This window comes from Acanthochromis polyacanthus, chromosome 23 (assembly GCF_021347895.1).
Source record: "Acanthochromis polyacanthus isolate Apoly-LR-REF ecotype Palm Island chromosome 23, KAUST_Apoly_ChrSc, whole genome shotgun sequence".
NCBI lineage: Eukaryota > Metazoa > Chordata > Actinopteri > Pomacentridae > Acanthochromis > Acanthochromis polyacanthus.
In genome coordinates, this window is record NC_067135.1 from 16,286,972 (window position 1) to 16,300,333 (window position 13,362).

Consider the following 13,362-nt stretch of genomic DNA (forward strand, 5'->3'; position numbering starts at 1 on the left):
TATTGTTACCACTCGGCCAAACATGTCGAAGTTTTTTACTTTTATCACAGCATGTGTTGAAGCTGCCTTTTCCGTCAGAAGTGTCACAACCACTAACCCTGGCAAATATGTGTCGGAGTGTTGTAGACAGCTCACATAAGGGTTTGGTTTGCAGTTATTTTATCCCAGAGGGGAGCTTGGCGGGGGTTGGTTACACTCCCCCTTAGCCGTGTCAAGCCCTGCCCTGCCCTCAGTCTGTGACAAGGCCACCTTTTCTTCTAGTGAAAAGGAGACAAAAAGAACAAAAGTGAAAAGGAGACAAAGGTAGATGTAGGCTGAATGCCACACCAACATAGCTTTATAAGGTTTGTGAGTCAGTTTTACAGGCTGTGCTTGAGTAGGAACATTTGGCCAGGCGGTCATATTAACATTCTCCTGCGCTTCGAGGTCTGCATCAATTCGTTGACCTAGCAGTGAAAACAGACATTTTTATATCACCTCCCATATTGTGCCTCAGTTTCTGATACTCCCTTATCTGTTTCCCAGTATATAAATGTCTGCCATCTTGTACCTGCTTTTCTTCTCTTCCACCCTCCGGCGCTGCTTACGTCCCTTTTGTTTTTGCTTTTTCTTTCTTTCTCCTCTCAGTTATTTCAATTTGCATTAAATTCCAGGAAACGTGTGCTTTTATGCATTCAGTCTTTAGATTTTTTTTGACGGCTTTCACACTGTCAGGTGCAGCAACAGCTAAGAACACAGTTAATACTTAATGAAGCCAGCTGATTTGTGTTTTCAGGAAAAAGAACACTATTGTTGTATGTTTTTTCCATGGCAGTCTAATGAATTATTGATCTTTCTTTTACTTGATGTCAGCACTATTCTTTGAGAAATTTGGAGTCTTGCTCGCTCACTTACTCCTTTTTCCATTATCCACTTTCCCGTTTGCTTTTTTTTTACTCTACATATTTTTACTTTGCTTACAGTGCGAATCTCATGTCACCATTTCCCCCCAAACTCTCCTATGGAACTGTGTAAAACATTCTTGCATGCCTTGCATCCACCGTGTTCCTTCTTCTTCCTATTTATTCCTTTTTTCTATCTTAGATTTTTTGTCTCTGCCACATCATACACCTCACAATGGTCCTCTCTGCCTTGCCTTTTTTCATGCTGTAGTTTATTTTTTAATCTCCCCTCTCGGCTCTCTATACACCTCCTCCCCTCCTCTTGCCATTTCTCCTCTCAAATCATTTCAGTCCCGTTTTACTTCCCTCCCTTCTCTTCCCCTGCTCTGTCTCTAACAGCTTCTAATATGGTGTATTCAGTGAGCTGCTTCCCAGAGTGTGAGGAGTGCTGTTGCTTTCGGATGTCTCCTGCATAATTAAAAGGGCACTCTATTTGCTGCTGCGGCAGCAGCATGTATTGTGTGTCACTGTGCTCCACTTATATAATTATTTATTTACTCCCTACATTAATGCTGCGGCAACTTTTATGGACTGTGCATTTGTTAGAATACGGTGTCTTGGACAAAACTCAATCTGCAGTGCAAAAAAGTAGTGTGATTTACGGGCACTTAGTTCAGTTGTTCTACTCATAAAATGAAAAAGGAAGTGTTTAGAGATCTGTTGGGCAAGATCAACCCTGTTTATTGTGGTGGAGCTGGTTCGGTATTTAATACACAAAAGCTAAAAGGTATTCAAATTGCTTTTTATACCCTATGGGCCTAGTAAATACTTACTGTTGATACGTTCAGTTGGGGTGAACAGGGCGTAATTAAATGGCTGCACAAGAGAGCTAATTGAAGAGAAGGTGTGTGTTCATGTGCTCCAATTATGGCATTAAACAGCCACCTCTATATTAGATTAAGTAGTGAAGCGGTCATGCTCTTGATTTTTGGGCCGCTGCATCTAAAAATATTCTGCTGTCTGGCAAGTGCCTGTACAGCTAAAAACATAAAACACTCAAGGACACTTTTAGGCCTCGGAACTATTTGTGCACAATTTTTATTAGTGATTACGAAAACAAAGAATGAGATTCTATTTTTAATTTAGATTTTTTTTGTAGGTAATGCTATGGCGTCTATGCATACATTTTTTTGCGATCATTGTTTTGACCCGATTTATCCTGCTCACATTTATGACTATTAATGATACGGAACATTTTTATTGTATGTGTGTGGGTTTTTGTGCACATACACACCTCATCCACAAAACCTTCTCTTTTACCACTCTTTCTCTTTTTGTCCATCTGTGGGAAGAGATAGAGACAAGAAAGACGGCCCTGTGAGTGGTATAGAGAATGGCCCCTACTGTTTCACAAGGGACTTGGGGTTGGGTGGAAAGATAGAGGGAAAGACGGGGCGGGAGGGAGAGAATAGTGCTGACCATTGACTGTAATCTCTGAGGTATCGGGTTCCGTCTTTTCTCCCTCCTCGCCCACCTAATCCTACAATAACTGCACAGGCAACCTGCTTGGGCAGGTAACCAGGCAACTGAGGGAGTTTATCAGTGAGGCAAACCTTTCTTTTTAGCCCGTCAGACATTTAAACAGTCATTAAGCTGAGCTAACTGTGAGGAAGAAGCCAGCGTGTCACACAGCAGCTGTTGAGGGCTTGAGCAGGAGGGGCAACAGACCTGACATTTCATCTCTTCCTGTAACTCCATTGATTGCGGCTCATGTTATTCATCATTTCCCCTGTCTTTTTTTTTGTTGTTGTGTTTTTTTTTCACCATGTGTGTACAACATGCTCGCTCTGCCTGCCCCTTACATGCCTGCTTCCAGTGGTCATATCTGAAGGCTGATGAGTAGTGTATTCACTTAACAGAACACTTAACTTTATTACTTTTGGCAGTAGCGTCTGTTCCGTCTTGTGCCAGAAAATAATGCTGTCCAACCATAATGCAGTGAGGAATGAAATCACTTAGCCATTGAATTAGCACAAGCCATCAGCTTTTGTTTTATCATTGCACTTCAAAGCGCCACTCGTGCCCAGGTGGATCACTTTTAATCAGTAGTGAGCCACAGCAGCTTGTATTCTGTGCTCTTGCAGCATAGCCCCTCAGGGCAGGCAAAGCTCCGGTCCACACACACTTATACTAGGTTATCTTGCCTCGGGGCGAATGCAGCAAGCATAACTGGACATTGCCCTTAACCCAGCTCCCAGTGTTCATCTCCCATGCTCTGGCCAGCTGTTCCTCCTGTGCCGTCTCCTGGCTCTCCTGCACAAGCTGAACACGACTGCGGAGCATCTGATTTGCATAGTGCAAATCCTCGTCCTATCGCAGGCATATAGGACAAACAATATCCCCATGCAAATTGAGGTCACTGAGGTGGTGTTTGTAGCCAAAACATAGGCTGTGATTGCCCTTCAGGTTCCAGGCAGATCAGGAAACCAATATGGAAATGTAGTGCTTTGCCTCTGGCCTCATTTGTTTCAACTTACAAAATGTAGCTGCCAAAACACCTACAAAAAGCCACAAGTGACTCAAATGAAACCTGCAAACACTCAGTGCCCCTGCAGTTTAAAGAGCCTCAGTTTTATCTGGATGTCTGCACATAGGCTTATGCAATCACGCCTGCCTTGCTCAGCTTTCCTGATACAAGGAGAAAGCAGAGGGAGCGGAAGCCAATTCATTATAATCTGCAACTAAAAAGTCACGTAGGCAATCAGCAGGTTGCGACTTTAGAAAATCTGAAAACACTTTTAGTGGCATCTCCACTAAAAAAAAAAAAAAAAGGGGAAAAAGAACAATGTGGAAATTTTGCATTCAGTAAGAAATGAGATGATGTGCAATGAGCTGCTTTGTTTATTGCCACATTATTATTAGCATTTGTCCTTTGTACCGCCGACTGTGGCTAACGCTATCAAAATTGTTTTGGATCTATTACGACTTAATTCAATCTATGGCTGCTCAGACTTTTGTTGTTTATGTTCCGAAAGGAAAATGGAAGGAGTAAGAGAGCACAGTAATACTCATGAAATTGCAGCGGGCAGCATTTTCTGGTATAATTTGGTTTGGTGATTTGAATGCATTCGCTTTAAGGCAATTACTAATCTATGGATTAGACTTACCTGATATGCAAGCAGAAATGGTGGAGGCTGAGAGAGAAAGCCTGAGAGAGATAGCCGGTTGCTACGGCGTCTGAGATATTACTCTGCATAATATTTTAATACTGAGTTCTCTTTTCACTCCCTTTACCTATAGGGGAAAACCATGAAAAGTATTGCTTCATTTTCAATTTCTTTGTCTTCCGTTCGACTTTCTTTTTTCACTCCCCCTTTCTCTGCATACAATAGATGTGCCAGTGAGCACAGTTGTCTTCACATGAAAATAAATACTCATGATTGAAGAAGCTGAACCTCAACCCATCCGCAACATTTGTCACGATAAGACGCTGAAAGGCGGAGGAAGGGGGGGGGGGGGGGGGGGCGAGTAGAGGGAGGAAAAAGACAAGAAATTTAAGCCGCATGCCACCTTGATTGCTCTCCACGCTGCTGATTGTAAGTGGCAGTGTCGAGGATGCCACCTTCTTCTCGCCGCTTCTTTCAATTTGATGTCATCGAAAATGGAATTTCATTTCATACTCGGCAGCGATCGCATTAGATAGGGCTCACCAGTATAAAGCCGATTCATATTTGCAGATTTGCCTTTCCTGTGGCACTATCAATCACTGCGCACTCACCATATTGCAGACTTGTTTTTCACGGCAATTGTTAGGAGGAGTTTGTACAGTAAATTGACTTTTACAAGGCTCCCAAGGTTTATGATATGCTATGCTAGCCTTGTTGTTTTCTCTATAGCTGTCCTCCTGTATTGACTCTAGGAGCCAGAACCAACTAAATGAGAACATCACTTAGCTCTACTGCTGTACAACCCTGGGGAATAGTTCCCTGTCGACTGGCTGGATCACAACACGGATCAAACGTAAGGCTTGTTGTTTGTGAGACTAATAGGCAAAACAAAAGTGTTTTGTTTGCTGTGACATTGCATCTCATCAAAATTGCAACAATGTCTGGCAAAGTCAGGCCCATAATAATGCGATATTGTTGTTGTTGTTTTGCAGGAAAGGTCACGGGCCATTTGTTCTCTTGATGTTGATTCGAACAGGTGGCAGAGGGGTCTCGTGCTTTTTTCCCCCGATTCCCTGATGAGCAAAGTTTCCATTTGGCGTATGTTTAAGTGCGCGCCTCCCCAATGTCTGCTTCCCCCTCACTCACTGTGGAGGGAACATCGTGATGAATCGCATGAATCACTCCCCTGTCAGCGTTGCTCACACGGGTCCAGGGTGTCAAGGGAGCTGCCAGCAGGATCCGTGGCCTCAGTCAGGGGGGGCAGCGATTTAAACCCCATCCAGCATCAGCCATGTTGTCACATGTGGCCTTCGTGAAAATGAGTATATGAGCCGTGAAAGCCAGACACGTTGATCCATAATTTACCTCCAAGTGCCACCTTGTGCTCTGGTAGCCAACTGTAAAGCTCCTTAGTGCAAAGTGAACTTGTTTATTAAGCTGAGCTGACAGGTGAAGAAAGAGACGCTTGAGCTGGCGTGTTGTTTCCTGGATGAGCAGAAGAAAGACGCTGGACTTAGTAAGACGACGAGTAGGTGTGAGTGCACACAGGGGGAAAAGTTAACAGGTTCATGGGTGTAATTGGAGCATATTTAATAGGTACAACCTTCACCCTGGGTTCAGGTGTGCATAGATTATTTTTAAGGCTTTGACAGACATGCACCTGCTCTACCTGGTTTCACCCTTTTGACTTTGTCCTGTTTTGTATTGAAAAACCGCTAAAATATTAAGATGGACTGAGAGCTCCTGAGCGAATAAGACAAAGCAGGAATTGTCTGCAATAAATAATGCATCTGAAGGTTTTTTTTTTTTTTGTCCGAAGGATATGGCTTTTTATTAACAGGCTACAGTCATACATATTTGCTAAGCAGCGGAGTATAATGGATATAACTTGACTTGGGAAGGGGAGGAATAGGACAGCTTGACTGCTTCTATTAGCCCTGTTTTGGTGCGGCTCCCACCATGTGGCCCCCAAATGAGATTATATGTGTATGAAACAGGAGGCAGAGCACTCACCGACCATCCATCAAAGCCTGGGGGGACCTTTGTGAAAGTTTGTGCCTGTGTACTCAGCAGGTACACTCTCTGTGTTGATGCGAGTGCGCACGTGTAGGGGTGTGATAAAGTGTGTGGGTGTACAGTATGAGTGTGTGTGTTTGTGTACCCTGTGAGGGCTGGAGAGGAGAGCAAACGGGGCCTCCACAGTTCAGCCTCTCCATCATCCTGCACGTCAGGCACACGCTCAGCGACATGCCTGAGAGGGTTTCAATATCCTGTGTGTGTGTGTGTGTTTGTGAGCCGGTGCTGCTGTGTTTACCCAAGGAATGCAGTTCATTATATTTGTATGTGTGTCTGGTTATTACATATACTCTCTACACACATGCGTACAGAGGCAGATGGAGCCCGAAGGCGAGAGCAATACTTTATCTTCACCTGTTAAAAACCCACATCAGGCTCGGCTAGTCTGGGTGGATGTTGTGCCTTCTCCTCACTCTCGGTAATCAGAAGTGCCCTTGAGCAAGGGACATGAAACTTCTTTGCCCCGACCGAGCTACTTATTGCCACGTGTACTTTCACCCCGTTCAGATTAAACATGCACATATCGCTGTGGATGTGTGCAATAAAAAAAAAAAAGCCAAAATATTCATTAGCAAAGCGCTGGCAGGGACAGGAGAAGCCCCTGTATCGATGAGGCTTCACCTGGCAGAGAGCAGGCTATTAGCCAGGCCCGATAAATCTTGTCAGAGGCTGGAAGAATCTGCCTGCCCGCTGAAGAATGAAGGTCACGGGGCAGCTGGAGTTACGACCAGCCTCGCGAGCTACCTGCTATCAAATCAACTGAAATATGAAGTCCAGTCTGGCTTTTTTGAAAATGCAAATTTTTCAATTTGCCTCTCGATATACCTCCCTCTGCTTGCATTTTTAGTACGCTCCATATGTGGGATTTAATTAAATGTGGGTACGCATTTTCTACATAACACTGATTTATTGAATTTCATCATTTTTTTTTGTGAATCCTATATCTTCTCTTCACTTTATGATAACATAGAATGAAAGGAAAATTGACACTGCCAGATATTTGAATTCACCTTTTCTTCTGAGCTGCAAGAACGGTGGGTGATCTTATCTTGGTCATATTTAGAAATATTTAGCCAATCGAAATTAAATCAGTCATTTATGAAGCAAAAATGTCTGAAAAACTTGCTATCCCCAGCCCCTTATACACCACTGTTTAAAAGTTTGGGGTCACTTCAGCCAGTTTTTTTAAAAAAAGAAAAGCATTTTTTTCGATGAAGATAACATTAAATGAATCAGAAATACAGTCTAGTCATTGTTAATGTGGTAAATGACTATTCTAGCTGGAAACGGCTGATTTTTAATGGAATATCTCCATAGGAGTACAGAGGAACATTTCCAGCAACCATCACTCCTGTGTTCTAATGCTACATTGTGTTAGCTAATGGTGATGAAATGCTAATTGATGATTAGAAAACCCTTGTGCAATTATGTTAGCACACGAATAAAAGTCTCTGTCTTCATGTCTGGGTGACCCCAAAAGTTCACTTTGGAACTTCATCGGACAAAATGCAAAAAGCATTTTTAATAAGCCGCCTTGGACTAATAATTCTCACAAGAACAACTGACAATGAAAATAATTACGAGCAGGACCTCAGTTGAAGTCCGTCTCTGGTCATTATTTAAACCCATAAAAACCTCTCTCTGTGCATCAACATGTTTTTTCTGCAATGCCTTCTTTCTTTGAAAGAGACAAAGTGATGCAACTCCATATTTTAAGCCCATGCCACTTTCTCCACCACACACTGCAGCTTGAGCACACCAGCTCACCTACAACTCTCTCAAATCACTGTAAAACTAATCTGCATCACACAATGACAAGTTATAATACTGGAGAAACTATTGTTTAAAGTGGACATTGATTCTGAAAGTCAATGATGATACAGGAAATCATACCCCTCAAGTACGTGGGATTGGTTCTTTAGGTTTGTGACATGTAAAATCCTGGTTGCTGTAATCCATGTTTTTTAAACTGTCATTGGTACATTGCAGTTTTGAGGTGGAAATGTTCAGCCATGATGTCACCTGCTTATTTTGCTTCATATGTCTTCTAGCATATGAAAGACATTGTATAGATTGATTCAGACTACCTCAGTATGAGTATGTGATTAAATCCATCTTCATGATGCATCAGTGGTAGATCTAAGTAAAACACTGAACAGTAGTTAAAAAGCTTGACATCAATCCTTCTCTTCTATAGTAGCCCTCCACATAGAAGACATTGCACTGTATATATTCTCACACTAGCCCTCATATGTTACGTATTCCCATAGGTCAGCCCAGTTGGAAACCGCAATATAAAGTAGAGATGACTGTAATGCTGGCTTTAGTCAGACAAATTCTACTGTGGATTGAGGAGCTCCAGACATTTAATATGGTTTCATGTATTGATTTGCGGCACCTTGCCCTATAGCCTGTTTATTATCTGGCTTTGGTTTCACCTTTTACTCTTTTTCTCCCAGAATCTCAGGAGATGGAGTCCTCCTAGTTATTTCTCCTTCTCTCTTACCACAAACAATGTTCTTGGAAACAGCTACAAATAGTCAATCAAACCGGCCAGTGGCAACGAACTGGCCTGCCATTTTGGTTAGTGAACGAGTGGGTGAGCTCAGGTGCTTGAAGGATAACATATTCCGAACAGCGGCTTTTGCTGAGGTTGCTGCAGTTATGGAGGGAGACAAACGGGTGGGCAGTGATCAAGACTAAAAGACTGGTCTTTGACGTGGTTCATTGGCTCCGAGTTGCTCCAATGCAACACTTGGGACTCAATAGCCAATTGTAAATTACAGAGTGGATTCAGTGGTGAGAAGTGCCTTGAGGGGGAGCAAGCCCACTGAGGGCGGGGAAAATAGGGAATGTTGTTACATTTGTTACCGTTTGGTTCTCGTTTGATGAGGTCTGGGATTGGGGGAAAGGCAAGGACATCAATCAAATTGACATGTCTGGGGGCGGTAAAATGATTAGAATAATGGTAAACAAAGCCGCTTAAACATGACCAGGTTTTTCATATTTTCCCACAACTTTAATTCTAAACCAGCCTTTGCTTAATAAGCTTCACTTAACGTCAGATTCATCACTTTTAATCTGCCTGTGATGATATATTAATAACAGTCTTCAGCGGAAGGAGGCAAGCTGCTGGGAACATAAGTGCATAAAGGAGACCTATCACACAGTGAAGAGCTCTTATGAACTGGTGACGTGAGGGGACCTCAAAGTGCGGGTGACATTTACGAGTGTGTCGTGGAGATCCCCAGCTGGACTTAGAGGGAAGACAGTTACTTTCTGTTTAATCACCATCGGAATTCCGGCGGTGCTGCAGCAAATGTTTGAGTAGCGCAGATTACTTTCCCCTGTGAAGCCAATTGCGGGCGATCGTTTGATGTCTACGCAAATGTGCTTAACATGCAGAACCGCTCCTGCCTCCCTTCCCTTCCTCTGCACATTTGAAAGATTTACGTCTGGGTGTGTGCATGTGTGCGCCGACACTTTTGAATCACTTTGAATAAGCTTTTCTTTGCGGAGGCAGCCTCTTCTCTCAGTGAATTGGGGACATGACATGACAATTGGAGACCTTGTAATTTATGTTTAAAATGCCGGAGTTATCTGTGCCAGCATGATTTTGTTTGAACAAGGAGACACTCTGGCTTGGGTCCTTAAGCGCTGTTTAAACCGTATGCCTGTGTTTGCTCAGGAATCCTTGGTGGGCTATCCATTGTTACTATGGCAATATACCTCCGCCACGCTCTCCCCCACTCACTGCAACTTCTCCCATGGCCATATGCCTGGAGTTTTTTAAAAGGTTTTTACTGCTCTCTCATCTTGCTTGTACCCGGTAATTCAGACACATCAGTGCCAAAAGCTGAGCTCAGGGGCAACGTCCTCCCCAAAAAAGTCACGGTATTTTAACAGCGTTGGCCCGGAGTTGGATGAGGCGTGGGAACGTCATGTTCCGCTAAACTGTTTTGATAAAGCCATCTGGGCAAGCAGGGAGCATTTCAAAGATGAAGGTCCCTGAGCACTAAATTGGCAGCAGTTTACTTTACTACAGTGGGCTCATCTTTTTCCCTGTGTCACAGCTCCTTAGGGAACCCTAGGAATTTACTGCCCTTCCCACTTTGAGTTCTTGATTCATGAGATCAAATTAGACAGTGAGAGAACATCAGTGGTTGCGCAAAGCTTTGCTCTTTAACTCAAGGCCGGTACTTTGGCACTACCTCGAATGCGGTTCACTCGCTGGTTAACCACGTCCTCCATCCATTCCTGCCTGTGAACTGTGTGTAACACTGAGAAACTGGTCTGAGCAGATTGGAAATACAGTATCTGCATCACGGGTTTCCAGCCAAGAGAGAAGAATGAGCTCGATGTGGCTAAACAAAAGCACCTAAAAGGTTCCTGCCACATTTTCATGCCTTTTAAGTAAAGACGTGCTTTGCAAGGTCAAGTCCACTATTGATGCGCCACACTGAAAATCCACAGTTTTTTAAACATTGCAATGTATCAAATAGTCATGAATTTTAAAGGCAGATGAAACAAGTGGCCTGTATTTCATTTCATATCTGAGGCGAATGATGGCTGAAATAGCACTGGATTCATTCAGACAGATTAAAGGAACTGGTGTCAGGGATCAAAAAGGAGGAATGTTGAAAACATGCGGTAAATGCCTAAGGAGTGGAGGGGGGAACCGACCAAGTGTGTGTGTCTGTGTGGTGGCTGGAAGGCAGTGAATTGTAAAGCACCCTATCATATTATAGAGGTATGCAAGGAAACTCATCAGCTCACGGCTTAAAACCAGAAGCCAGAATGACAGGAATGAATTGCGAGAAGTGTGCGCTTGTGTGTGACTGTGCACAAGTGTGTGTGTGCAAATGGAGAGTGTCTCTTCACTGTAATGACTCCCGGCACGCATGCACACTAATGAAGTGGGACTTCGCCAATGTGATGACATGAATGTGTCTGATTGGAAGTTGCTGCAAAACTGCCCAAGAGACTGCCTGCGGGTTTTTAAAAAAAACAAAACATGTTTGCTCTGTCTATTTACACATCCTCGTGATAAACACTCACCTTGCATTTCCGCTACCATCTCAGGCAGAATCACAAATGAAATACTTATCTTGCTCATATCAACTTTGCATGGAACTGCCAGGCTGCAGGAGAAGCTTAAAGAAAATCCTTTAAATAAAACTTCCCTCACCTTGGTCTGAAGCAGGTACAGGCTGCCTTTAGTTGCACACTATGGCTCCTGTTTGATTACTAGCCTCGGCGTCTCTGTAGACTTTGTATCAAGGCTCATAATAAGCACTGTGGGCAGTGAATGCAGTCTAGCTCAGTGTGTGTGATAAAGCGAGGGACAACAAAAAGGTGTCTGTGCATGCTGGCATATGTGCCTTTGCATGTTCCTCGGGCGTCAACCACACTAAGACTTACTACTGACTAAATTTCACCTGCCTGTCTGCCTGCAGCGGCTGGGTCTGGCTTAGCATGGATTTCACTTTAGGCGAAAGTGCATCTGAGGCTCAGTAGTTTTTATTAACATCTAGAAGGTATTAAAAAAATTGGGACTGAGAAAGACAGTGGAGGGGGAAAATAGTGATGTAGATTACCAGCCAACCTGTTTCACTTCAAGCTGCCATTGTTGAACTGACAGGGCGATGCGTACAGTTTCCACACCCTCTGCTTACGTATTGCTCAAGCCCTCGCTGCTTGTTTACACAAGCCATATTTTCAGGCGTTCATGTGATTTTTTTTTTTCCCGGCACGGATTGAAATATGTTACATTGTGTGCTGTCAAAACGCAAGGGCAAGGGGGGGAAAAAACACTTGCCGTACCTTCCACAATAATGTTTGTCGCCTTACAGTGTGATCTCACAGTGATGCATTGTGGGGGGAAATAGGCGACACTGCCTCACGTGTTTACCTCGCATAGGCACAATGACAACAACGATTGCGACAGCACGAGGAGGAGGCCCTTTGTGCGGCACAAGCTGATACACCGAAAGGGAGTGACAGGTTTGAAAAATTGGCAAACAGTGTTTGCTGGAAGGCTTCCTTGGGGCTTGGGTACCTTTGAAATCATGTGCGAATGCAGAGGAGTGTGAATGAAAAATAGCTGTGTGATCCTGCCATGTTGCTTCTGTCAAGAATGCGTGCTTTTTTTTCCTCTCTCTCTCTCTCTCCTGCTCTCCTTCTCCTTTTTCCACCGTTCGCTGTCATCCTCATCTGCCCCTCAAAGCTTGCTTTTTCTCTCGCCGCTTCTCATCATCTCTGTTTTAACACTCCATTCTCTCACCGACATACCCTCCTCCGTCTCTCCTCTGTTTCGGCTCTCTCATTCTCACACTCCTATCCTCCCCCTCCTCTGTTCTTCCAGCTTAGCGGACGTGGTTATTTAAGGCTTAGAATCCATAAAACCCGCCTTAGGTGTGTTTGCTTTTGTTACTTTCCCAAAATGGTGCACTGACTGCCACATTGTTAGCTGTTGATCCTTGTTCAGCCACTGCCCGTCTGAGGAGAGTTTCATGCGGTTTAGTGGTGACTTAAGACCTAGGTGGAGCTCTGTGATCCCATCAGCAGGTTTTAAGCAGTGTAGTGTACATTCTCGGGATAGCTGCCCCTGCCTTCAGTCGCTGCAGGGCTGTGGACATAAGCTCTTTACTGCTAGGATGCTGATTTAGAGCAATACATAAGCGAACTAATATAACAGCTGCTGGAATGTCTTGCTCCTTTTTTGTCTCCTGTCCATTCAGTGCAGTTGTGGACAATATACATCAAAAGTTTGGCGTCGACCCTGAACATTCACATTTGTATTCATGTGCTAACATTATTGCATGAGGATTTTCTAATCATCAGTTAGTCTTTCAACACCATGAGCTAACACAATGTAGCATTAGAACACAGGAGTGATGGTTGCTGGAAATGTTCCTTTGCACTCCTATGGAGATATTCCATTAAAAATCAGCTGTTTCCAGCTAGAATAGTCATTTACCACATTAACAATGTCTAGACTGTGTTTCTGACATTTCTGAGTGACCCCAAACTTTTGAACAATACTGTATGTAATGGATCAAACCAGACCAAGCTCGCATCTCCAGACACAGCATGAAGAGGCTGTATGAAACAATTAGTTATTTTTGCCGTTCTGGAACAGCAAGAAGTTTTTTTTGCCCTCCCCTCTCACTGCGACGCAAACCAAAAACACTCACAGCGTGAATTCTCCTGCACAACATCTGTCCCAGATTGCTCTA

General features: G+C 43.7%; 1 protein-coding gene across 4 annotated transcripts in view; it reads left to right on the forward strand.

Moving 5' to 3' along the window:
* pcdh7b (protocadherin 7b) overlaps positions 1 to 13,362 on the forward strand; it is a 111,002-nt gene that overhangs the window by 4,274 nt on the left and 93,366 nt on the right. The window lies entirely within an intron of this gene.